We start from the raw sequence: 27,118 nt of genomic DNA, 5'->3' as shown, positions 1-27,118 counted from the left end.
TGTACTTATCCAAATATCTTTTAAACGTTGTTATTTTACCTGCCTCAAATACTTGCTCTGGCAGCTCGTTCCACATACACACCACCCTCTGCATGAAGGAGTTGCCCCTCAGGTCCCGTTTAAATCTTTCACCTCTCACCATGGACTCTGTCCATACCTCTCGCTGCCTTGGTGAAGCAGCCAGCATAATCAAAGACCCACCCACCCAGGTCATTCTCTCTTTTCTCCTCTCCCATCAGGTGGAAGAAACAGGAGCCTGAGAGCACATACTACCAGGCTCAAGGACAGCTTCTATCTCACGGTGATAAGACTATTGAACGATGAGATGGACTCTTGACCTCACAATCTACCATGTTGTGACCTTGCACCTTATTGTCTACCTGCAATGCACTTCCCTGTAGCTGTAACACTTATTCTGTTATTGCTTTTACCCTGTACTACCTCAATGCACTGTGTAATGAATTGATCTGTACGATCAGTATGCAATACAAGTTTTTCACTGTACCTCGGTACAAGTGACAATAATATACCAATACCACTACCTTAAACCTATGCCTCTCCTTTTAATTTCCCCTTCCCCGGAAAAGACCACGTGCGTTCACCCTATCTCTGCCCTTTGTGATCTTATACACCTCTGTAGGTCACCCCTCAATCACCAATGTGCCAAGGAATAAAACCCTCACCTGCCCAACCTCTTCCCCATAACTCAGTCCCTCGAGTCCTGGCAGCATCCTCGTTAATGTTCTCTGCAGTCTTTCCAGCCAAATGACGACACCATAACAGGCCTACCAAAACGGTACACAGTCTTCCAGAGACACAAGAAATTCTGTAGATGCTGGAATCTGCAGGCACGGTAGTGTAGTGGTTAGCGTAATGCTATTATCTTGTCAGCGACCCGGGTTCAATTCCAGCCACAGTCTGTGAGGAGTTTGTACATTCTCCCCGTGTCTGCGTGGGTTTCCTCCAGGTGCTCCGGTTTCCTCCCACATTCCAAAGACATACGTACGGGTTAGGAAATTGTGGGCACGCTATGTTGGCACCGGAAGCGTGGCGACACTTGCAGGCTGCCCCCAGAACACTCTGCGCAAAAGATGTATTTCATTGTGTGTTTGGATGTATGTGTGACTAATAAAGGTACCTAATACCCAAAAAGTGCTGGAGGAACCCAGCAAGTCAGGCAGCATCCATGGAGGGAAATAAACAGTCGACGTTTCGGGCCGACACCCTTCATCAGGACTGGAAAGGAAGAGGGGCAGAAGCCAGAATAAGAAGGTCGGGGAAGGGGGAGTAGTACACGCAGGCGGGTGATATTTGAGATCAGGTGATAGGCGATTTTTCCAGGTGTGGTCTCACCAGCATCTTGTATACCTCTCTCTGCGTTGGCGAAGCAACCAGCATAATCAAAGACCCCACCCAACCGGGTCATTCTCTCCTCTCCCGTCAGGCAGAAGATACAGGAGACTGAGGGGACATACCACCAAGTTCAAGAACAGCTTCTATCCCACGATGATAAGACTATTGAACGGGTTCCCTTATACGATGAGATGGACTCTGACCTCACGTTTCTACCTTGCACCTCACTGGTATTGGTATTGTTTATTATTGCCACTTGTACAGAGGTACAGTGAAAAACTTGTCTTGCATACTGATCATACAGGTCAACACTTTCTCTGTAGCTGTGATACTTTACTCTGTACTGTTATTGTTTTTACCTATACTACCTCAATTCACATTGTACTTATTCAATGTAACTGCACTGTGTAATGAATTGACCTGTACGACAAGTATGCAAGACAAGTTTTTCACTGTACCTCGGTAACAGGTGACAATAATAAACCAATACCAACTGCAACATAACGTCCTAACTCAATGCCCTGATCCCAACTCCTATACTCAAGTAGTGACCTGTCTCCAGTGACCGTGTGTGGTGCCAGCAATGTTATTGCATGTTCTGCATCGCAAGTCCCTTTAAGTACCACTGCACACAAGCCAGTCTTTCCTTAACATTTAACTGCGATTCTGTTGTTTTTTTCAAAATAAGGAGAAAGTGATTGGCAGGCAGGCAGCAGTTCTAGCAGCTCGAGGCACAGGCAGATCAGCATAAATAATCAGCTCAATTGTTGCATTTAACCTTTAATCAACCAGTGTTTTGAAGCAGGCAGTTAATTCAGCGACTTGTGTCTATTTACATTATTACTGGAGATAATTGCAGGTTAAGAACTCTGCAAATTACCCGTGCGTTAGGTTGGGTTCAGAAATCTTGTTGGGAAGCAAATTAGATGCATCGATTGTGTGTGTACCTTTCTGAGGGAGGATTGCTTGATTTTCTGTGTGGGGCAATGTTTCGTGCGGCCACCAAGGCCAGCAAAGCAACTTTGTCATCTTGAATATAAGATGACGGCTTCGTCCTACAGCAAAAACCGAGAGATTGACCGGTGTGTAGAAACTGCTGAGAATTCAGCCTTCATTAATTTGAGTGCCAGCATGTATACTTTGAATAGCTGATTGTTTCCATAGCTGCCTGTATCCATTACTACAATGGAATTAAGTGGTTCTGGCACAGGTCTGTGGTTGGGAGAGAAATATATTTTATACATGTGTTTCACTTTGAGTTGAATTTCAAAAGGACACTTGCTTTTGTTTTAGCAGACAAAGGTTTTCATTTCTTTTGCATCTTCCCAGATGTCCCAAATGGCTTTACAATGTATTGTTGAGATCATACATACACGAGGAAATGAGCATGCTCTGTAATAGGAAGTCTTCTCACATATTCTTGACATTCAAGGGCATTAAAATCACTGATCCCCACCCTGTCATTATCCTGAGGGCAAGAAACTTAAAATGGACCAGCCACAAAACCACTGTGGCGATAAGAGCAGGTCAGAATAAAATGAAAACAGAATGTGCCAGAAACACAGCAAGCCAAGTGGTATCTGTGGCAAGAGAAACAGAGTTTAGATTTCAGGTTGAAGAACTAGGAAAGAGAGAGAAAGAAAAGCTAGCTTTAGGTTGGGAGGGATGGTTGGGACAAAAGGGACAAGGGCAGAGGAATATCTCTTATAGGGTGAGGGCAGGGTTGCCAGGGGGATAAGCAGCAGGTATTCTGTGGCAAGAATGCTATCCAATCGCAGAGAGTTGCGAATGCAGCCCAGTCCATCACAAAACCAGCCTCCCCTCCGTTGACTCCGTCTACACTTCCCGCTGCCTCGGGAAAGCAGCCGACGTAATCAAGGACCCCTCCCACCCCGGTCATTCTCTCTTCTCCCCACTTCCTTTTGGGCAGAAGATACAAAAGTTTAAGAACACGTACCACTAGGCTTGAGGACAGCTTCTATCCCGCTGGTAGAACACAGAACACTACAGCACAGTACAGGCCCTTCAGCCCACAATGTTGTGCCAACATTTTATCCTGCTCTAATATCTATCAAACCCTTCCCTCCCAAATGTTAAACCTTCCCTCCCATTTCTCTGTCACCACTCTCTGTGTAAAAACTTACCTCTGACATTCCCCTTATATCTTCGTCCAATCGCCTTAAAAATTATGCCCCCTTGTGTTAACCATTTTTTGCCCTGGGGAGACTCTTTAATGGACCTCTCATTACAATAAAGGGGAACTTTTGATCTCTCAATCTACCTCATCGTGGCCCTTGCACTTCATTTGTCGACCTGCACTGCACTTGCTCTGTAACGCATCACTATATTCTGCATTCTGTTTTCCTTTTGTACTAACTCGATGCACTGGGTATGGAATGATCTGCCTGGATGGCACGCAAACAAAAGCTTTTCACTGTATCTTGGTACATGTGACAATATTAGACCATAAGACCATAAGACATAGGAAACAGAATTAGGGCATTCGGCCCATCGAGTCTGATCTGCCATTCAATCATGGCTGGTTTTTTCAACCCCGTTCTCCTGTAACCCTTAACCCCCCCTTACCAATCAAGAACCTGTCAATCTCTGCCTTAAACACACCCATTGACTTGGCCTCCACAGCCGTCTGTGGCAACGAATTCCACAGATTCAACACCCTCTGGCTGAAGAAATTCCTCCTCATCTCGATTCTAAAGGGACGTCCCTTTATTCTGATTAAATCAGTTCCTAATTACCAATTTAATCTCCCCACAGCCTCCTTTGTTCTGAAGGAAACAGCCCCAACCAAGACAGTTTCTTATTATAATTTCCCACTGCTGGCAACCTCCTTGTAAAACTCCCCTGTGCCCTCTCTGATGTTATCAAATCCTTCCTGTAGTGAGGTGACCAGAAATGGAACCAGTACTCCAGCTGTGGCCTCACCAGTGTTCACACAGCCCCAGCATGACCTTCCAGCTCTTGTGCTTCAGATATTTAGATTTAGATATTTATTTATTAGTCACATGTACATCGAAACACACAGTGAAATGCGTCTTTTTGCGTTACTGCTGGAGGCAGCCCGCAAGTGTCACCACTCTTCCGGCGCCAACATAGCATGCCCACAACTTCCTAACCCGTATGTCTTTGGAATGTAGGAGCAAACCGGAGCACCCGGAGGAAACCCACGCAGGACACACGGAGAACGTACAAACTCCTTACAGACAGCGGCGGGAATTGAACCCGGGTCTCTGGTGCTGTAATAGCGTTACCCTAACCATACACTACCATGCCACCCAGATAATCTCAGCTAATAAGGACAAGCATCAATGTTCCTTCTTAATCAACCCTTTGCTGAATCCATCAGGAAGGATGAGAGCATCAGAGGGGTGATGTTGCCAGGCAGTGAGGTCACCCAGGTGGAAACCTCCCTGTACATGGACGACGTCGCCGTCTTCTGCTCGGACCCAAGGTCAGTTCGCAGATTGATCAGCATCTGCAACCAGTTTGAGTTGGCATCAGGGGCCAGAGTCAATCGCGCGAAGAGCGAGACCATGCTCTTCAGCAACTTGCCTGACCGATCCAACGTCCCCTTCACCGTCAGGCCTGACTACCTGAAGGTGCTGGGGATCTGGTTCAGTGGGCCTGGGACGTGCAACAAAAATTGGTGGGAGCGGATTGGGAAGGTGAAGCAGAGACTGGGACTGTGGGAACGGCGCTCCCTATCAATAACTGGGAAGAACTTGTTCATCAGGTGTGAGGCGCTCTCAGGGCTGCTGTACTTGGCACAGGTGTGGCCTGTTCCTCGCTCCTCTGGCTTGGGAATCACCCATGCCGTCTTCCGGTTCATCTGGGGACCCAAGATGGAGCGGGTCTGACAGGTCACCAAGCACAAGTCCCTGGACAATAGGGGTAAAGATGTCCCCAATGTTGCCCTCATCCTGATGACCACCTTCGTCTGTGGCTGCATCAGGCTGTGCGTGGAAACCCAAGTATGTGGGCACCAAGTGTCACTACGTACCGAGGTTCTACCTGACCCGGCTGTTGCGAAGGATGGGCCTGGCCCCATGGCCACACAACGTCCCAGTCAGCTGGACGCTGCCGCGCTACCTGTCCTTCATGGAAAAGTTCTTCCAGACCAACACTTTTGACCACAAGTCCATCAGGCAGTGGTCAGCACGGAACATCCTGCAGACGCTGCAGGACAAGGATTCAATGGATACTGTGGGCTGGTTCCCTGAGCAGACTGTCCAGGACCATCTGGCAGAATGCCTCATCGCCAGAACTCACCAACAAGCAGCAAGATCTCACTTGGCTGGCGGTGAGAGGGGCCCTCACAGTCAGATCCTTCCTGTATGGTCGGAAACATCAGTCCCAGCGCACGCTGCCCCCGGGAGGATTGCGCTGAGGATGAGACGGTCGCCCACCTCTTTGCGGGCTGTAGGTATGCAAGGAGGGTGTGGCGAAAGATGCAAGGGTTCTTGTCACGGTTCATCCCCAGCAGCAGCGTAACAGAGGATTCTCTGATCTACGGGCTGTTCCCGGGGACACACACAGAGACGGACATCAACTGCTGCTGGAAGGTCATCAACTCGGTGAAAGACGCCCTTTGGGCTGCCCGAAACTTGTTGGTCTCCCAGCGCTATGAGATGTCCGTAGGGGAATGTTACCGACTGGCACATTCCAGGCTGCAGGAGTACGTGCTGAGGGACGCACCGAAGCTGGGTGCAGCCAACGCAAAGGCTCAGTTGAGAAGGACTACAGTTTAGGGTTCTTCTGCCACAGGAGAGGGAGGGGCGGGGTCAGGCGAGGAAGCCCCTTAAAGATTGTAAACATGGGATTGGGGTATCACCCCAGGGAGCCACACAAGAGGCAGCGGTGCTGTGGATTGTGTAAAAAGTAACACTAAAAATTGATCTGTACACAAAGGTAAAAGTTTGCACTGTTTTATTATTGCATATAGTTTGTCTTTTATTATGAATAAAGTTTATTTTGGATAATAAAAAAAAAATTGTACCTACTTCTCCAACTACCTTCAGGATTGCTGAAAGGATCTTGAGGTCCAGGTACGTGGCTCGCTCAAAGTGGCTGCACAGGTTGATAGGGCGGTAAGAAGGCATAAGGCATGCTTGCCTTCATTTGTCGAGGCACTGAGTTCAAGAGCCAGGAAGTTATGTGACAGCTTTATAAAACTCTGGATAGGCCACATTTCGAGTATTGTGTTCAATTCTGGTCGCCTCATTCCAGGAAGAGTGTGGAGGCTTTGGAGAGGGTGCAGAGCAGGTTTACCAGGATGCTGCCTGGTTTGGAGCACATGTGCTATGAGGAGAGGTTGGATAAACTGAGGCTGTCTTCTCTGGAGCGGTGGAGGCTAAGGGGAGATTTGATAGAAGTTTATAAATTATGCAAGGCATAGACAGAGTAGACAGCCGGTATCTTTTTCCCAGGATTGAAATGTCTAGGACCAGAAAGCCTGTATTTAAGGTGAGAGGGGGAAATTCCAAAGGGGATGTGTGAGGCAAGTTGTTTTATACAGAAAGAGTTGGGGACTTGGAATGCACTACCAGGGGTGGTGGTAGAGGAAGGTAGCATAGAAGTGTTTAAGAGACCGGCACATGAATATGCAGAGAAGGGAGGGATATGGTCAATGTGCGGGGAAAAGGGATGAGATTAACTAGGAGTCATTGGTTTAGTTGGTTTAATTCCTGGTCAAATCACGTAGATGTCACGGCCAAGAAAGCTCACCAGCGCCTCGATTTCCTCAGGAGACTAAAGAAATTTGGTTTGTCCCCTTTGCCTCTCACCAACTTTTACCGATGCACCATAGAAAGTATCTATTCTGGATGTATCACGGCTTGGTACAGCAACTGCTCTGCCAGGACTGCAAGAAACTACAGAGAGTTGTGGACACAGCCCATTGCATCACGGACACCAGCCTCCCCTCCTTGGACTCTGTCTTTACCTCTCGTTGTCTTGGCGAAGCAGCCAGCATAATCAAAGACCCCACCCACCCAGGACATTCTCTCTTCTCTCCTCTTCCATCGGGTAGAAGATACAGGAGCCTGAGGGCATGTACCACCAGACTTAAGGACAGCTTCTACCCCACTGTGATAAGACTATTGAATGGTTCCCTTATACAATGAGATGGACTCTGACCTCACGATCTACCTTGTTGTGACCTTGCACCTTATTGCACTGCACCTTCTCTGTAGCTGTGACACTTTACTCTGTACTGTTATTGTTTTTACCTGTACTACATCAATGCACTCTGTGCTAACTCAATGTAACTGCACCGTGTAATGAATTGACCTGTACGATCGGTATGCAAGACAAGTTTTTCACTGTACCTTGGTACAAGTGACAATAATAAACAATACCAATAGCAATACCAATTAGATTGGCACAACATTGTGGGCCGAAGGGCCTGTCCTGTGCTGTACTGTTCTACGTTCTACTGTGGACCCTGAAAACCCTCTCTGAATCTGACATGTTTTCAGCAAAAAAAAACACTCGCTGTTCTGTGAGAGTGCTGTGGGAGGGGAGAATGTGGTTTAAACGTCGTATCTGGAACAGAGGAAAAGTGCTGAATCTCCGTGCAGTGGTATTTGGCATGCATCGAGTGAGAGCATGTTACAGAGTATTTAAATGCTGCTTGAATGTTAATGTAGTCAGGCTGCTTGGGAACGCCACGGAATAATCTCTGTTTCCGGAAATGCTTGCTACATTTGTGCTGAAACAACCTGCAAGACCATGAGGATAAGAAAGCAGATTTTAATTAGAAATATGGACTCTTCCTGCTCTCTGTTCATGTCTGGAGAGAGCATCATGAGTTGCTCATCACTTGGATGAAGAATTAATGTCATGCTCTTCAATTCCTCGGGGCATGCTAGGGCAGTTCACAGGCAATGAGTTACTTCTGCAGAGTGGTCACTTGTTCTGTAGGCAAATACAGCAGACAATTTGCACGCACTGAAAAACCACAGACAGCAGTGAGATAGATGACTGGTTAATTTGTTTTGTTGGTATTGGTTGAAGCCAAAATATTAGCCAAGGCACTGACAGAATTCCCTCTGCTCCTCTCCTGTGACGTAAGAGTGAATGTATTGGTCTTTTTCCCAGGGTTGGTGAATCAAGATAAGATATAAAATCAGATATTTATTTATTAGTCACATGTACATCGAAACACATAGTAAAAATGCGTCTTTTTGCGTGACTGAGAATGTTCTGGGGGCAGCCTGCAAGTGTTTGCCACTCTTCCAGCGCCAACATAGTATGCCCACAGCTCCTAAACCCGTACATCTTTTTGGAATGTGGGAGGAAACCAGAGCGGACACGGGGAGAACGTACAAACTCCTTACAGACAGTGGCGGGAATTGAACCCGGGTTGCTGGCGCTGTAATAGCGTTATGCTGACCGCTACACTAACGTGCAGCCCCACAGAAGGCTGTATCATCCCAGGGGTCCACATGAGTGGCAAGGGTGAAATACACAAAAAAGAGGTGCCATAAGACCATAAGACGTAGGAGCAGAATTAGGCCATTCGGCCCATCGAGTCTGCTCTGCCATTCAATCATGGCTGATTTATTTTTCCCTCCAACTCCATTCTCCTGCATTCTCCGTGTAACCTTGATGCCCTTACTAACCAAGAATGTATCATCTTCTGCTCTAAATACACCCAATGACTTGGCCTCCACAGCCGTCTGTGGCAATGCATTCCACAGATTCATCGCCCTCTGGCTGAAGAAATTCCTCCTCATCTCTGTTCTAAAGGGGCGTCCTTTATTCTGAGGCTGTGCCCTCTGGTCCTGGACTCTCCGACTGGTGGAAAATATAATGAATAGAACCAGCAGCACTGAATGTATTGACCATACAACATTCTAAGAATGTGAAGAGCTTGGCACATGTATTCTTCTTCTGTGTATTTTTTTCCCAGGGTAGGGGAGTCTAAAACTGGAGGGGCATAGGTGTAAAACTAGAGGGGAAAGGTTTAAAGGAGACCTGAGGGGCAACTTTTTCACACAGAAGGTAGTGGGTGTGTGGAAGCCAGAGGTGGTCATAGAGGAGATATAACTATGACATTAAAAGATATTTGAACAGGTTTACAGATAAGAATGATTTAGAAGGATATGAGTCAAATACAATTAAATGGGACTAGCTCAGGTAGGCAACTTGATCAGCATGGTCAAGTTGGGCTGAAGGACCTGTTTTCCATGCTGTATAACTCGATGACCCTTATTATGCATCTGTTATACATGGTGAGACCATATTTGGAGTACTGTTTACACAATTGGTGCCCTTATCTATAAGCCTGATAGCACGTACCACCAGGCTGAAGGATAGCTTCTATTCCACTGTTATAAGGACTGTTGAACGGTTCCCTCGTACGATAAAACGGACTCTTGACTTTACAATCTACCTCATTATGACCTTGTACCTTATCGTCTGCCTGCACTGCACTTTCTTGTACTGATGTGATGAAATTGGTATTGGTTTATTATTGTCACTTATACTGAGGTACAGTGAAAAACTTGTCTTGCATACCGATCGTACAAGTCAATTCATTACACAGTGCAGTTACTTTGAGTTTACAGAGTGCATTGAGGTAATACAGGTAAAAACAATAACAGAATACAGAGTAAAGTGTCACAGCTACAGGGAAGTGCATTGCAGGCAGACAATGAGATGCAAGGTCACAACAAGGTAGATTGTGAGGTCAAGAGTCCATCTTATCGTATCAGGGAACCACTCAATACTCTTATCACCGTGGGATAGAAGCTGTCCTTGAGCCTGTGCCCTCAGGCTCCTACCTGATGGAAGAGAAGAGAGAATGACCCGGGTGGGTGGGGTCTTTGATTATGCTGGCTGCTTCACCAAAGCAGCGAGAGGTATAAACAGAAATGATCTATTTGGATGGCATGCAAACAAAGTTTTTCACTCCACCTTGGTACATGTGACATGAAGATGTTGATGCATTGGAAGAAGTTCAGAGAAGGTTTAGTCGAATGATACCTAGAAGAGCCAGGTTGTTTTATGAGGAAAAGTTGTCTCCACTCGTGTTTAGAAGAGTGTGAGGGGACTTGTCTAAAACATGAAAACCTGAGAGGATCGTGTGCAGTCTGGTCACCATACTATAGGAAGGATGTGCTTAAGCAAGAGCGAATGCAGAACGGATTCACAAGGGCATTGCCAGGACTGCAGGGCTTGAGTTACAAGGAGAGACTGGATAGGCTGGAACTGTTTTCCCTGGAACGAAGGAGGCTGAGGGGTGACCTCATAGAGGTTTATAAAATCATGAAGGGTTTAGATAAGGTGAATGGTCACTGTCTTTTTCCCAGGGTAGGGGAGCCTAAAACTGGAGGGCAAAGGTTTAAGGTAAGAGGGGAAAGATTAAAAGTTGCCCTGAGGAGCAACTTTTTCACTCAGAGGGTGGTGGGTATGTGGAACGAGCTGCCAGAGGAAGTGGTTGAGGCAGGTACAATAACAACATTTAAAAGACATTTAGACAGGTACATGGATAGGAAAGGTTGAGAGGGATATGGTCCAAATGCACGGCAATGGCTCTGGCTCAGGAAGGCACGTTGGACGGCACAGACGAGTTGGGCCGAAGGGCCTGTTTCCGTGCTGTATGACTCTCTAACTTCGTGACTCTAGGAAACGAGGAGAAGACGGAGCAGGGTGGAGATTTTGGGAGAGAAAGTGGAGACCATTCAGCCCTAATTCTCTCCAGCATCAATACCAGAGGGCATGCATTTAAGTTGAGAGGGGGTTGGTTCAGAAACAGATGTGAGGGGTATGTTTTTACTCAGAGAGTGGTAGATGCCTGGAATGCGTTGCCTGATAGGGTGGTGGAGGCAAATTCACTGGGGGCTTTTAAGTGGGGCTTGGATGGGCACATGAATGAGAGGAAAATGGGCATTCTGTAGATAGGAGGGAATAGCTATGTCAGCACAACATTGTGGGCTGAAGGGCCTGTTCTGTGCTGTACTGTTCTATGTTCTACGAACTCAGTAGGCCAGGCAGCATCCGTGGAGAAAAGCAGGCGGTCAACGTTTCAGGTCAGGACCCTTCCTCAGGACTGAAGTTAGGGAAAAGGGGAAGCCCAATATATAGGAGGGAAAAGCAGAGCAGTGATAGGTGGACAGAAGAGGGGAGGTGGGGTGGGTACAGGGTGGTGATAGGTAGATGCAGGTAAGAGATGGCGATAGGCAGGTGCGAGGGAAGAGGGGAGAGCAGATCCACCAGGGGATGGGTCAAAGGTAAGGAGATAAAAGAAAAAAAGATAGAAAAAAAAGAGGCTAGGAAGAAGAGAAGGTGGGGATGTGGAAGGGGGTGGGGATTACTTAAAGTGGGAGAATTCAATTGAAGAATTGGAGTCCAAGTACTTGAACTTGAAAAGACGTTTGGTCCATGAATAGGAAAGGTTTAGAGGGATATGCTCAAACACAGGAAAGTAGGACCAGCTCAGTTAGGCAACTTGGTCGGCATGGACGAGTTGGGCCGAAGGGCCTGTTTCCCGTGCTGTATGACTCTACAACTCTTTGACTCTATAACTCTACTGTTCGTGCAGCCCCTGCTGTGTATTCAGACCCTAGGGAACGTGTTAAAGCTGCCACCTTGTTTTGAGGTGACATGGAAGGAGCATCTGAAAGGGCTGATCTTTGGTTTAAATGGATGAAACGTGACTACTTAAGGCATCGGACAGACTTAACTCTGGTCGTTCTCACCAAGCCTCCCTCTACACCACCCCCTCACCCCCCACCCTTCCCCCTCCTCACCAGTGCTCCAGCAACACTTTTGGTCCCCTCCTTGGGAATCTTTTGTGTCTCATTCATTATCTCTGGAAGTGTGTACTGTCATGAAATTTAAATAACATTCCCCGCTGAATAGCTGGGAAGTGCTTTGAGTTCACCTGCGCTCTCCACTAATCCAATAATTCTAGGAAGTGGCTGGAGGGAGGGGAGATACCCAAGTCACAGCGGCAGTAATCTCTCTCGCAAGGAGAAAGTATGATTATGAGCTTAAAGGGGGAATGGATGTGACGAGGCCACTTTCCCTCTGCACATTTGCTGGTGGTCCAGTAAAATCAAAGCCATTATTGACTGTCAATAACCACCTTGAAGCACCATTATCTCAGTGTTGGATGCAAAACAGAACCACATAGAAAGGGCTCAGAGAAATGAAAATATAAAACACTCAGTGTTGAATGTTTATTTGATTTCAATGGAACCTGGGTTCCTTGTGATTACCAAAGTTTTGCTCTGTATTCTTCACCCATCGGGTCTCCCTGTCTGTGCATTGCTAATTATAATAAATATACTTTATTTCAAAAGAGCCGACACTAAATTACTGGGAGTTATCAGCGGGATCAAGTCTTGACTGTAAATTCAACCACATTCCAGCAGCAAGAATAAGAAGATTCTCTCTGATTAAGCCTGCCTCGTTGCCGCGTAACTGAATGTTACCATAGCAATAGGTGATGAAATGTGGAAGTCTTGAGTTAATTAAATCTGGCCTGTTTGCTCATTTTGTGACACTCATTTCACTACTACAGAGGGGGAATGATCCACAGTAATACAGATTTCTTGGAGAGAGTGATAACTAGATTGACTCTCAGCCTCTTCTCCTCTTTGCACTGCTTCTGGTGAGTTGTGTGGTGCTCCCTTTATCCTTGACACAACCTTTTGCCTGCAGAACTGCTTTTGCCGCTTGTTTCCCGACGGAGGGAAGGGCTAACTAAAGTTCTCTTCACATGTCTGCCTGGAGCAACTGATAGAACACACTGCCCCCGTCAGACCATAGACAGAATAACATGACTGTTCTGTGCACTTAAAAAGACCACAAAGAAACCACAAGCAGTTTTTGTAGCATGATCGGAACACAGAACATAAGTAACAGAAGCAGGGGTAGGCCACATGGACTCTGCTGTCTGCTCTGCTGGTCAATGAGATTATGGCTGATCTTTTACCTCAGTGCCACTTAGAACATCGAACAGGCTCTTTGACTCACAATGTCTCCACCAACGCTGCCTGACCCACTGAATTCCTCCAGCGCTTTGTGTGATAACTAAATCTCTTCTGCTTGTGCATGGTCCATATCCCTCCATTCCCTGCATATTCACGTGTCTGTTAAAACACCACTGTCGTATCTGTTCCAGGCACCCACCACTCTCTGTGTAAAAAAACTTGCCTTGGTAAATTTTCCTTTAAACTTTCCCCCTCTAACCTTAAACGCATGTCCTCTAGTATTTGACATTTCTACCCTGGGGAAAAGACTCTCAACCCTATCTTAGCCTCTCATAATTTTATAAACTTCTATCAGGTCTCCCCTCAGCCCCTGACACTCCAGAGAAAACAACCCAAGTTTGTCCAACCTCTCCTCATAGCTCATTCCCTCTGATCCAGGCAGCATCCTGGTGAACCTCTTCTGCACCCACTCCAAAGCCTCCACATCCTTCCTGTAACGGGGCGACCTGTGCGAAGTTTAAATTGACATCATGGTCGGCACAGACTTTGCAGAGAATGGAGGGTTATGGATCATGTGCAGGCAGAAGGGATTTGTTTAATTATTTGTCATTAGTTTAATTAGTTGGCACAATATTGTGGGCTGAAGGGCCTGTTCCTGTGCTGTACTGTTCTATGTTCTGTGTTCTACCCATAAGGAGGATACCACTAGAACTTCTACAAAGAACTGCTGGCTAAACAAAAATATCTTTTCAGTCCATGAGCCATCCTGGTTATCCTAGAGGGTAGATTATAGTTAAGCTCAAGTCTCCCCAGAATGTTGTATTCCTCAATTTGATACAACAGACTTGATGTTTTGAATAGCATACTCCTGTTCCGAAGACTGGTGGAAAATACCTCAAGGGGTGAATGATCCATTGTTTTCCTATGAATATTGGTGCAGATTTGGAGATGAGTACGCTCTGCCTGTGTTATCTTTGTAACAGGCCAACCTGTATTGTTTTACTTTTTTACGCTGTCGAGTGTTGTCTCTGCTCATAAACGGAGTGCTCTCGAGTACAAAATGTTGTGCTTAATACATTTGCGGACTCAAAGGTTTGGTAAATTGAAGGTGACTGTCTCTGGAATGAATCTTTCATACCCGTTTGTCTTCTTTGCAGGATTTCTTGACACTCCAGCAAGATGCTGAAGTCTACAACTTCTAAATGCGGTAAGCTGCAGCTCTGCATTTTTATAGAACGGAATGTGCATATGTAATGTTTTGCATAAAGAGAAGAAACTGTATACGGTGTGTGACTGCGGTGTGCAGAGTAGGAACCCTCCCTGATCTAAGATACGGACTTTGTTGTGGTCAAGAAGAGAGATGCTTGTTCTTCAACTGTCTGGACCTGTTTTGGGGAGGGAGGCCTGCACATTTTGATGTTATTGCAAACTTTTGCGAGTGTACGGTTTACTGTAATTGGTAAAAGGCGGTGACCTCTTTCTTCCTTCACCAAAGGGAGTTTGTTGGAATATCCTGATGGATGGATGGTTCTCCATTTGTTGGGTGCTTTGTGAACGGTGTTCGGTTCCCGTGGGTGTCAACCTCCCTATTCAACCACTTGAGGCAGGGTGTTGATGATTGGCTGTGCTCTTTGGTTCCCCCATCAAATGCACTGGGCACCATGCCAACTTGACATCAATTCTATTTTTGAATTAACATGCACATATACACACACACACACACACACACACACACACAAAAACACACACACACAAACACACACACAAAAACACACACACACAAACACACACACATACACACACACGCACACACACACTTTGGTGCATAATTACGTGTATACACACTCACGAGCACTTATACACGCACATATAGTGCACACACGTGTAAATGCACACACACACACACATGCTGAGTAACCTCAGTGCATTGACACTGGGTGCACATTCTCTCTCTCTATCTCTCTTTCTCTCTCCCTCCCTCTCTCTCTCTCTTTCACACACACAGACACATACACACACATGCACACAGGCAGGCACACATATATGTGCATAAGAATATAAGAAATAGGACAAGGAACAGGCCATCTTGGCTCCTTGCTCCAGCTCCGTTAATCAATAAGGTCTGTGTTTGACTGGTTGGGCATTGTAGAAGACCCCATTAGAAAATGAGAACCAGGACCAGGAGTAGAGAATTTGTCCTTTGAACCTGCACTGCGTTCAATAAGATCATGGCTGATCATCTACCTCAGCAGCGCCTTCCAGCCTGATCCCCAGAGCCCTTGATCTGTGTTTGGAACGAACTCACTGACTGAGCCTCCACAACCCCATTAGGCAGAAAATTCCAAAGATTCATCGCCCTCAGCTTCTTTGTTTTGGTCCAATATGACCTACCCTTATTCTGAGATTCCAACCCCTAGTTCACAAGATCACAAGATAAAGGAGCAGAAGTAGGCTATTCGGCCCATCGAGTCTGCTCTGCTACCTCACCATTGGCTAAATTATTCTCCCACCCAGCCCCAATTCCCAGCCTTTTCCCCATATCCCTTGATACCGTGACTAATTAGATACCTTATTTGATGGGGAGACCAAACTTGTACAGAATGCTCCAAGTGTGATCACGCCAAGGTCTTGCATAACTGAGGCATGAACACCAACTAAGAGACCAACAGTTTATGTTATTCAAGTGGGACATATAAAATCTTGTTCCTGAATAATAATTTTCAATTAAAGCAGAACCTAAGCACAGCCGTGGTCAGAATCTTCTCTGGATTCCTGAGCCTCCTGAATGTGGTAGAAGCATTGCACATGCAGATCACACTTTCATGAGAATGCTTAGCTCAGCACATGCAGGGGTCACAGAAACGAGTATAAACTGCAAGTCGGTCAGCAACTGTGGAAAAAGAAACAGAGTTCGCGTTTCAGATTGAAGAGTGGTGGTTAAGTCGCTGCACTAATGATCCAGGGGCGTGAATTTAAATCAAGTCGAGTTTATTGTCACGTGCACAAGTACGGTGAGGTACAGGTGCAATGAAAAATTTACTTGCAGCAGCAACACAGGCACATAGGGACAGATAACACACAGAACATAAATTATACATGTTATACAAGTCAGTGAAGAAAAGACTGTGCAAAGCAAAGCAGTAGTGCCAAAAAAACACAATTGAAGACAAGTCCACCGCAGTGCAAGAGGTGGTCCATAGTGTTCTGTTGCTGAGGTAGGGTTGGGGTTCAAGGACCTAACGCTTGAAGGAAAGTAGCTGTTGTGTGGTTCAGGAACAGCCTGTTATTCTACTGCAGCCACTGGGATTTAGAGAGATGGGTGCTTGATGATCAGCATGAACATGATGGCCAAAGGGCCTGTCTCTGTGCTGTACAACTCTATGAAATTCAGACTGACAATGTGAAATATTTTAAACAGGAAACATCATCAGTAATGATGCGCACAAAGCTCCTGTAAAACCTATCTAGTCACCACTGTCCTTCACAGCAGAATCTGCTGCCCTTACATAATCTGACCTATATGTGACTACGGACCTAATAATGTGGTTGACAAGGAAATGGCCTGAGAAGCCATCAGTTCACAGCCAACCATGGGTAGGCAATAAATGTTGTCCTTGCTAGTGATGCCCAGATTCTGATAGTGATGCACAGCCCAGCACATCACGGAAACCAGCCTCCCCTCTATGGAGTCAGTCTATACCTCTCGCTGCCTTGGTGAAGCAGTCAGCATAATCAAAGACCCCACCCACCCAGGTCATTCTCTCTTCTCCCCTCTCCCATCAGGCAGAAGATACAGGAGCCTGAGGGCACGTACCACCAGGCTCAAGGACAGCTTCTATCCCACTAAGACTATTGAACAGTTCCCTTATACGATGAGATGGACTCTTGACCTCACAATCTACCTTGTTATGACCTTGCACCTTATTGCCTACCTGCAATGCACTTCCCTGTCGCTGTGACGCTTTACTCTGTATTCTGTTGCTGTTTTTACCCTGTACTATCTCAGTGCAAAGTGTAATGAATTGATCTGTACGATCAGTATGCAAGACAAGTTTTTCACTGTACCTCGGTACAAGTGACAATAATAAACAATACCAATACTAATACCAATATATTAATAAATGGTTTAAAAATGCAAGAGGTGATTGTTATCAGAAGGACTTAAAAAAAAGTTTAGAGCAAATCAAAAAAAGCTGCAGATGCTGGAAATCTGAAACGAAAAGATTTCCAGCCTGAAACGTCAATTGTTTCTCTCTCCACAGATGCTGCCTGCCCTGATGAGCATTTCCAGCATTTTCTGTCTTCATTTCAGGCTCCCAGCATCTGCAATTTAAAAAAAATTCCACCTTAATTAAATGGTACAGCTCTCCTGCGCAATGCTCAGTGTATTCACGTGTGTGACATTGCAACAGCAGCCAAGCAGCTTCAAGAGGCAGCTGAAGGCCTGAGACAATGTGTTTCAATTGCTGTCGAGAAGTGCACAATTCGCTGAGAGCAGTGTCATAGAAACATAGAAACGTAGAAAAACTACAGCACAATTCAGGCCCTTCGGCCCACAAAGCTGTGCCAAACATGTCCCTACCCTAGAAATTACTAGGCTTACCCAGAGCCCTCTATTTTTCTCAGCTCCTAACTAACAGTCTCTTGAAAGACCTTATCATATCCGTCTCCACCACCATTGCTGGCAGCACATTCCACACACTCACCACTCTCTGAGTAAAAAACTTACCCCTGACATCTCCTCTGTATCTACTCCCCAGCATCTTAAACCTATGTCCTCTTGTGGCCACCATTTCAGCCCTGGGGAAAAGCCTCTGACTATCCATGCGATCAATGCCTCCCATCATCTGATACACCTCTATCAGGTCCCCCCTCATCCTCTGTCTCTCCAAGGAGAAAAGGCCGAGTTCCCTGAGCCTGCTTTCATAAGGCATGCTCCACATTCCAGGCAGCATCCTTGTAGATCTCCTCTGCACCCTCTCTATGGCTTCCACATCTTTCCTGTAGTGAGGCGACCAGAACTGAGCACAATACTCCAAGTGGGGTCTGACCAGGGACCTATATAACTGCAACAATACCTCTCGGCTCCTAAGTTCAATTCCCCGATCGATGAAGGACAATACACCATATGCCTTCTTAACCACAGAGTCAACCTGCGCAGCCGCTTTGAGCGTCCTATGGACTCGGACCCCAAGATCCCTCTGATCCTCCACACTGCCAAGAGTCCTACCATTAATACTATATTCCGCCAACATATTTGACCCACCAAAATGAACCACTTCACACTTATCTGGGTTGAACTGCATCTGCCACTTCTCAGCCCAACTCTGCATCCTATCTATATCCCACTGTAACCTCTGACAGCCCTCCAAACTATCCACAACACCCCCAACCTTCGTGTCATCCGCAAACTTACTAACCCACCCATCCACTTCCTCTCCAGGTCGTTATAAAAATCACAAGAGATAAGGGTCCCTGAGGTACACCACTGGTCACCGACCTCCACTCAGAATACGACCCTTCAACAACCACTCTTTGAGTCACAGGTATACAGGGTGGTGAAGAAGGCATTTGGCACGCTGGCCTTCATCAGTCAGAGCACTGAGTATAGGAGTTCGGAAGTTATGTTGCAGTTATATAAAATGTTGGTGAGACTGCACTCGGAGTATCGTGTAAAGTTTTGGTTACCCTGTTTTAGGAAAGATGTTATTAAACTAGATAGAGTGCAGAAAAGATTTACCAGGATGTTGCCTGGACTTGGGGGTCTGAGTTACAAGGAGAGGTTGCATAGACTAGGACTTTATTCCCTGGAAGGTAGGAGATTGAGGGGTGACCTGATACATAAGACCATGAGGGGCAGAGACAGGACGAAAGCACATTGTCTTTTCCCTGGGGAGGGGGTGCTATAAACAAGAGGGCAGAGGTGTAGAATCAGAATCAGGTTTATTATCACTGACATATGTTGTGAAATTTGTGGCTTTGCGGCAGCAGTACAGTGCAAGACATAAAACGACTATAAGTTACAGAAGTAAATCAATAGTGGTGGTGTTCACGGGTTCCTGGACCATTCAGAAATCTGATGGTGGAGGGGAAGAAGCTGGTCCTAAAACACTGAGTGTGGGTCTTCAGGCTCCTGTACCTTCTCCCCAATGGTAGTAATGCGAAGAGGGCATGTCCCAGGTGGTGAGGGTCCGTAGTGATGGATGCTGCCTTCTTGATGTCCTTGATGGTGGGGAGGGTTGTCCCTGTGATGGAGCTGGCTGAGTCCACAACCCTCTGCGGCCTCTTTTGTTCCTGTGCATTGGAGCTTCCATACCAGGCTGTCATATAACCAGTCAGAATGTTCTCCACCGTACATCTGCAGAAATTTGCAAGAATCCTTGGTGACATACCAAATCTCCTCAAACTCCCAATGAAATAGAGCCACTGGTGTGCCTTCTTCATGATTGCATCAATGTGTTGGGCCCTGGATAGATGCTCCAAGATGTTGATGCCCAGGAACTTGAAGCTGCTCACCCTTTCCACCGCTGACCCCTCAATGAGGACTGGTGTGTGTTCTCTCAACTTCCCCTTCCTGAAATCCACAGTCAATTCCCTGGTCTTGCTGACGTTGAGTGCGAGGTTGTTGTTGCGACACCACTCAGCCAGCCGATCTATCTCACTCCTGTACGCCTCCTCGTCACCATCTAAGATTCTGCCAACAGCAGTAGTGTCATCGGCAAATTTATAGATGGTGTTTGAGCTGTGCCTAGCGACACAGTCATGAGTGTAGAGAGAGTAGAGCTGCCAGAAATAGTGGTTGAGGCGGGCACATTCGCAATATTTAAAAGCCATCTAGATAAGTACATGGATAGGAGAGGTTTAGAGGGCTATGGGCCAAATGCGGGCAGATGGGACTAGCTCGCTGGGCAACACAGTCGGCATGGACGAGTTGGGCTGAAGGGCCTGTTTCCATGCTGTATGACTCTCCAACACTATAACTATGACGTCGCTTGTGAATGAGAACCCTTTGGAAGATAAAAGATGCTGCGACTGGTTCAGAATATTGAGTCACTCACAGCTCATAGGATGCAATTGTGTAAAAAAGGGAGTTCTGTTTCCAATGTGACAGAACAGGAACAATGCGAAGTAAATAGACTTGCTGCTCTGCTTATGAGCCCTGAGGGAGAATCACCAAACAAAGAACCAGCAGGCTTTTAATTGTGTTTTCAGGACAACGAGGCATTGTTGTGTTCATAATAACAAGAGTGGGGGTTCAGCGAGAAGCAGATCCAACACATGTTGCTTAACAGTGCAGAGAGTGACATCCGCTCAGCGGTATCAGTCCTGCTCCTTGTTGTATCAGCCACAGGGGTTTGCCGACTGCAGGGAAGCAAAACAACTCACACTTGTAGGGCACCTGACGCGACCTCAGAACGTCCCAAGATGCTCCGCAGCCAACGTTTCAAGCTGTAATGCAGGAGATACAGCAGCTGCCTGCGCAGAGCAAGATCCCACTCAGCAGCCAGGTTAAAAAGGACTGGATAATCTGCTGTCAGTGATGTCGATCGAAAGAGGGGTGGCCAGAAGTCTCTTGGGTCTTCCTCGAAGTACATAGCATTGCAGTTACAGAGAAAGCACAGGGCATATAGACAAATAAAATGTAAAGGCCCTGACCAGGTAGATTGAAAGATCATCTTAAGTGTATGAGAGGTCCGTTGAAAAGTCTGATACCGGTGGGAATGGAAGCTGATCTTGAGCTTGGTAGGTCGTGCTAGTGGTGGTTTTGTATCTTCTGCCTGATGGGAGAGGGGAGAAGAGAGCATGGCCAGCATCAAGTGTCATTGGCATCTACCTAAGAGAGTAAACAGGGTTTGGTTTTAACGTGATGTTGAATAGATGACACTCCTGACAGTGTGGCATTGTTACATTATCAATCCCTGCAGCAATTGAACCTACAGTCTCCAATAGCAATGCTGGAGGAACTCAGCGGGCCAGGCAGCATCCATGGAGAAAAACAGGTGGTCAACATTTTGGGTCAGGACCCTTCTTCAGTCTTCTGACCCAAAACGTTGACTGTCTGCTTTTCTCCACGGATGCTGCCTGGCCCGCTGAGTTCCTCCAGCATCACCGTGTTTTTCATCTAGGTTCCAGCATCTGCAGTCCTTTGTTTCTCCAGTCTCCCATAGCAAAGGGCTTCTTGACAATTTCCGATTCCCCAGCACCCACCACCTCATCTTCACTATGGACGTCCAGTCTTTATACACCTTCATCCCCCATCAGGAAAATCTTAAAGCCCTCTGATTCTTTCTACAACAAAGATCCAACCAATTTCCCTAACACTCTAGATGAACTGGTACAGAAGCCTGAAGACCCACACTCAATGATTCAGGAACACCTTCTCCCCCTCCGCCATCAGGTTTCTGAACAGTCCATGAACCCATGAACACTACCTCATTATTCCTTTTGTTTTGCACCGTTTATTTATTTTGTGATTTAGAGTAATTTTATGTCTTGCACAGTACTGCTGCCACAAAACAACAAATTTCATAACACGGAAGTCAGTGGTAGTAAACCTGATTCTGATTCTGAACTTGTCCTTACCCTGAGTGACTTCTCTTCTGACTCCTCTCACTTCCTACAAATTGAAGGTATAGCCATGGGCACCACCTGGGCCCCAGCTGTGCCTGTCTTTAAAAGCAACGTCCCGATGCAGGGTTTCACGTGAAATATTGGCAATTCCTTTGCTGCTCGACCCACTGAGTTACTCCAGCAGGTTATTTGTTGCACCAATAGCAAGGGCATGGTTGATGCTCAAAGTGCCTGAGATATGCCCAGCACATCACGGAAACCAGCCTCCCCTCCATGGACTCTTGTCTATACCTCTCGCTGCTTTGCTGAAGCAGCCAGCATAATCAAAGACCCCACCCACCTGGATCATTCTCTCTTCTCCCCTGTCCCATTGGGCAGGAGATAAAGGAGCCTGAAGGAACGTACCACCAGGCTCAAGGACAGCTTCTATCCCACTGTGATAAGACTATTGAATGGTTCCCTGATACGATGAGATGGACTCTTGACCTCACAATCTACCTTGTTGTGACCTTGCACCTTATTGTCTACCTGCAATGCACTTCCCTGTAGCTGTGACACTTTACTCTGTATTCTGTTATTGTTTTTACCCTGTACTGCCTCAATGCACAGTGTAATGAATTAATCTGTACGATCGGTATGCAAGACATGTTTTTCACTGTACCTCGGTACAAGTGACAATAATAAACCAATACCAATACCAATATGGGTCAGAGAACATTTAAATGAAGAAGGTGGTAAAAGCCCATCACAAAGCGAGGTATTAGGATCTCTCACATCTGCAGGTTCCTACATCAAGATAACTAAAACACTCAGACAGTGTCTGAACCCCAGATAGTTTGGAACATGCTCACATGGCAGACTTATCCATCACTCAAACTAATCTCCCTTCCATTGACTCCGTCTACACTTCCTGCAGCCAACATAATCAAGGACCCCTCCCACCCCGGTCATTCTCTCTTTTCTCCCCTCCCATCGGGCAGGAGGTACAAAGGTCTGAGAGTACACACCACCAGGCTCAAGGACGGCTTCCATCCCACTGCTATCAGACTTCTAAATGGATCTCTCATACGCTAAAAGATGAACTCTTGATCTCCCAGTCTACCTCGTTACAGCCCTTGCACCTTACCTGTCTATCTTGACTGCACTTCCTCTGTAACTACAACACTATATTCTGCGTTCTGTTTTCCTTATAACTACCTCGATGTAATTATGTACAGAATGATCAGTCTGGATGGCACGCAAACAAAAGCTTTTCACTGGATCTCGGTCCATGTGATAATAATAAACCATACCAATATCCATCTACTGTTTCATGGCGATTGGTGATCACAGTCGAACAAGTGCCAGTGCTCCTTGGGGAACTGTGATTGGATGCCTTAATGCTGCGGTGGCAGTTCTGTGTAAAGCCAGTGATGACCTGATGCTGAATCATCCAACTGAGGCAAGCAGGTGGCAAGGCATGAATCAATGACGGGCACAGACCACTGACATTCTTTCCCCCTCTAAGCTGTTGCAGTACCAGACAGCCTCTTCAGTTCAGCTTGCTGAGGATTTGCATCATTAGTCTTTTTGTTGCTTACTGTTGTCTGTGTCTGTGGACTTGAGTGGTCTATTGATTACACATTGTGCATGTTTATTCTGAATCATGAATGAAGATTGGATTCACTTTCTATAACTGCACACATCAATAGTTCAGATTCTTTAGGAACCAATTTGAAATGGCTTCATTTCTTCCCCCCTGCTTAGAAGAGCTTGAACACATTTTCTCACCTTTAACTGTTTAACTCCTGAAAGTTAATGCTTGACTTGCAAAGTAATGTAAAGGCTCCAATTTCAGATGAGATATTAAACCAAGGTCTCATCTGCCTCTAGGATCGTGGATGGTTTAGAGTCATAGAGTCCTACAGCACGGAAGTAGGCCCTTCAGCCCAACTGTCCTTGCCGACCAAGATGCCCAACCAAGCTAGCCCCATTTGCCCGTGTTTGGCCCATATCCTTCTAAACCTTTCTTATCCATGTACCTGTCCAATTACCTTGCATGTCGGGATTAAACCCCACCCACCATTGCTCTGCCCAACTTCCCATCTGGTCTACACCCCGCTGTATCCTCAGACAACCTTCCTCACCGTCCACACCACCACCGACCTTTTGTGTTATTATTGTGTTATTATAACAACAAAAGTTGTTATTGTACCTGCCTCAACCCCTTCCTCCAGCAGCTCGTGCATATACAGAAACCAGCCTCCCCTCCATGGATACTGCACTTCTCGCTGCCCTCGCTAAAGCAGCCAGCATTATCAAGACGCCACCCCACCCCGGACATTCTCTCTCTCCCCCCTTCCATCAGGCATAAGATACAAAAGCCTGAAAGCACGTACCACTAGGCTCAAGGACAGCTTCTATCCTGCTGTTATAAGACCATTGAATAATAGTCTAGTATGAAAGATAGACTCTTAACCTCACAATCTACCTTGATATGACCTTGCACCTTATTGTCCTGCCTGCACTGCACTTTCTATGTAACTGTAACACTTTATTCTGTTACTGTTTTCCCTTGTACTACCTCAATGCACTGATGTGATGAAATGATCTGTATGGACGGCATGCAAAACAAAGTTTTTCAACTGTACCTCGGTACATGCGACAATAATAAACCAATTTACCAGTAAGTACCACCCTCTGTGTAAAAAACAGTTTTTCCCTCAAGTTCCTATTAAATCTCTCCCCTCTCACCTTAAACCTATGCCCTCTAGTTCTTGATTCCCCAACCTTGGGAAAAAGACTGTGTGCATTCACCCTATCTATGCCCCTCATTATTTTACACACCCCCATAAGGTCACCCCTCAATCTCCTACGCTCCAAGGAAAAAAGTGCTAGCCTGTCCAACCTCTCCCTCGAGTCCGTGCAACATCCTTATAAATCTTTTCGGCACTTTTTCCAGTTTAATAACACCTTTCCTGTACCAGGATGACCAAAACTGAACACAATATTCCAAGTGCGGCCTCACCAACACCTTGTACAACTGCAACATAACGTCCCAACTTCTATACTCACCTTTTTCATTGAGGAAAGGAGAGCTACTGTCCTTAAAGCCACTTCGTTTATGGGCAATTATGATTGAGATACAAGTGCTGGCCTTGTCAGTGACACTTAGACCCCAAAACAAAAATAAATAATTTTTAAAAATCTGGAAGTATTCACAGCAACCACAATGATAAAGCTCAATATCAGCTTGATTAGTTTGACTCAGCTTCATTGGTTTGGGCACAACATCACGGGCTGAAGGACCTCTTCCTGTGCTCTATGTTCTACGTTCCTACATACAGTCTATAAAATAGCAAGATCTCTCAAGGTGCTTCACAGGAGGATTAGCACAGAAAAAAACAGACTCAGAAGGACCTGATAATGTCCTCCTATAGTAGTTTTGTGAGATGCTGGAGGTTAACTTTCCAATCCCGTTTCCATCATTTGTTGACGGGAAATGGAGCTAGTTGGAATTGGTTTATTATTGTCATATATACCGAGATCCAGTGAAAAGCTTTTGTTTGCATACCATCCAGACAGATCATTCCGTACATAAAATACATCGAGGTAGTAAAAAGGGAAACAAAATGCAAAATATAGTGTTACAATTACAGAGAAAGTGCAGTGCAGGTAGACAAATAAGGTGCAAGGCACACAATGGAGTAGATTGGGAGATCAAGAGTTCACATTTTAGCATGAGAGAGGTCCATTCAAGAGTCTGAGAACAGTGGGACAGAAGCTGTCTTTGAGCCTGGTGGTACGTACTTTCAAGCTTTTATATCTTCTGCCCAATGGGAGAGGGGAGAAGAGAGAATGTCTGGGGTGGGATTGGACCTTGATTATGTTGGCTGCTTTCCCGAGGCAGCGGGAAGTGTAGACTGCTGTTACTGTAACAATTCTGAGACACAGGAGATTCTGCAGATGCTGGAATCTGGAGCAACACACACAAAATGCTGGAGGAACTCAGCAGGTCAGGCAGCATCCATGGAGGGAAATGGACAGTCGATGTTTTGGGTCGAGATCAGTCCTGTAAAGCAATTTGGTTTATAAGCCAGCTATCTCTCTGAGTCTGGTGGTCAATTTAATTGTGTTCCGAAGTGGCTTGCAATCCACCCAGTGCATCAGTCCTGATGAAGGGTCTCGACCCGAAACCTCGACTGTTCGTTTCCCTCCGCAGATGCTGCCTGACCTGCTGAGTTCCTCCAGCATTTTACGTGTAACAATTCTGAGATTCTCTGAAAAGCAAGCCTTGCCTACGACGTCACATTTTATAAAGGTGCGAGTTCCATGTGGCGACTTTGGCAACTTGACAGCTAAGGTGATTCACAGCTGTGCTCTTAAAGTTCTCAGGAGTTTGAGGGCCATGGGGAGACTTTGCTCTGTTGTCCATCATGCAACGCATTTAGCTTGATCCAGAATTTGCACATTCCCTCCCAAAGCTCCTCTGGATTCACTCTTCAGATGTGGTCATTGCTAGCATTGCCTTGAAAATGTGTGTCGGCAGCCTTCCTTCTTGCATTGGGTGGATTGCAAGCCACCTCAAAGCGCAATTAAATTGACCACCAGACTCAGAGAAATAGCTGGCTTGTGAACCAAAGTGCTTTGCAGCCCGTGAGACATTACTGTGGTGGATTCACTACTGGAATCCTCACGGACTGGGAAAGTAACCCTTATAAGTGGGCTGGTTCAAATGCAAGGGCACACCGTAGACAATAGGAGCAAGGCAGAGAAGGGTACAGTCCTAATGCAGGCAAGTGGGATTAGTGCAGATGGGCAAGAAGGTCGGAATGGACATGATGGGCTGAAGGGTCCACTTCTCCGCTGTACAACTCTGTGACTGTATGGAGACACAAGAGACTGCAGATGCTGGATTCTGAAGCCAAAAACAATCTGCTGGAGGAACTCAGCAGGTCAAGCAGCATCTGTGGGGGTGGGGAAGGAATTTTTGACCTTTTGAGTCGAAACCCTGCATCAGTATCCACCCGAAACGTCGACAATTCCTCTCCCCCCGCAGATGCTGCTCGACCCACTGAGGTCCTCCGGCTGTTTGTTTGTGGCTCTATGACTCTTTGAGTAGCCCAGTCTGCCCCTCAAGCCCACTATACAAACACGATCGTGGCTGATCTGCTCCAGGCCCCTTCTCGTCTTCTGTGACGGTTCCCCATCGCCCTCAATTCCCCGATCCTTCAAAAACGTCCTCCTTAAATCCC

The 27,118-nt window shown here is 46.3% G+C and overlaps 1 protein-coding gene across 4 annotated transcripts in view; it reads left to right on the top strand.

The window, feature by feature from the left end:
- The window catches only part of adgrl2a (adhesion G protein-coupled receptor L2a), a 775,507-nt gene that overhangs the window by 275,058 nt on the left and 473,331 nt on the right, over positions 1-27,118 (top strand). For all 4 annotated transcript variants that reach the window (XM_052010661.1, XM_052010657.1, XM_052010658.1 and 1 more), the window contains exon 3: positions 14,471-14,520. The gene's annotated coding sequence lies outside the window, so the exon portion shown is untranslated. The remainder of the gene's footprint in view (positions 1-14,470; positions 14,521-27,118) is intronic.

The sequence above is a fragment of the Pristis pectinata genome, chromosome 3, assembly GCF_009764475.1.
Source record: "Pristis pectinata isolate sPriPec2 chromosome 3, sPriPec2.1.pri, whole genome shotgun sequence".
Taxonomy (NCBI): domain Eukaryota; kingdom Metazoa; phylum Chordata; class Chondrichthyes; order Rhinopristiformes; family Pristidae; genus Pristis; species Pristis pectinata.
Note: the sequence above shows the minus strand (reverse complement) of the source record. Positions and strands in the feature narration are given on the sequence as shown.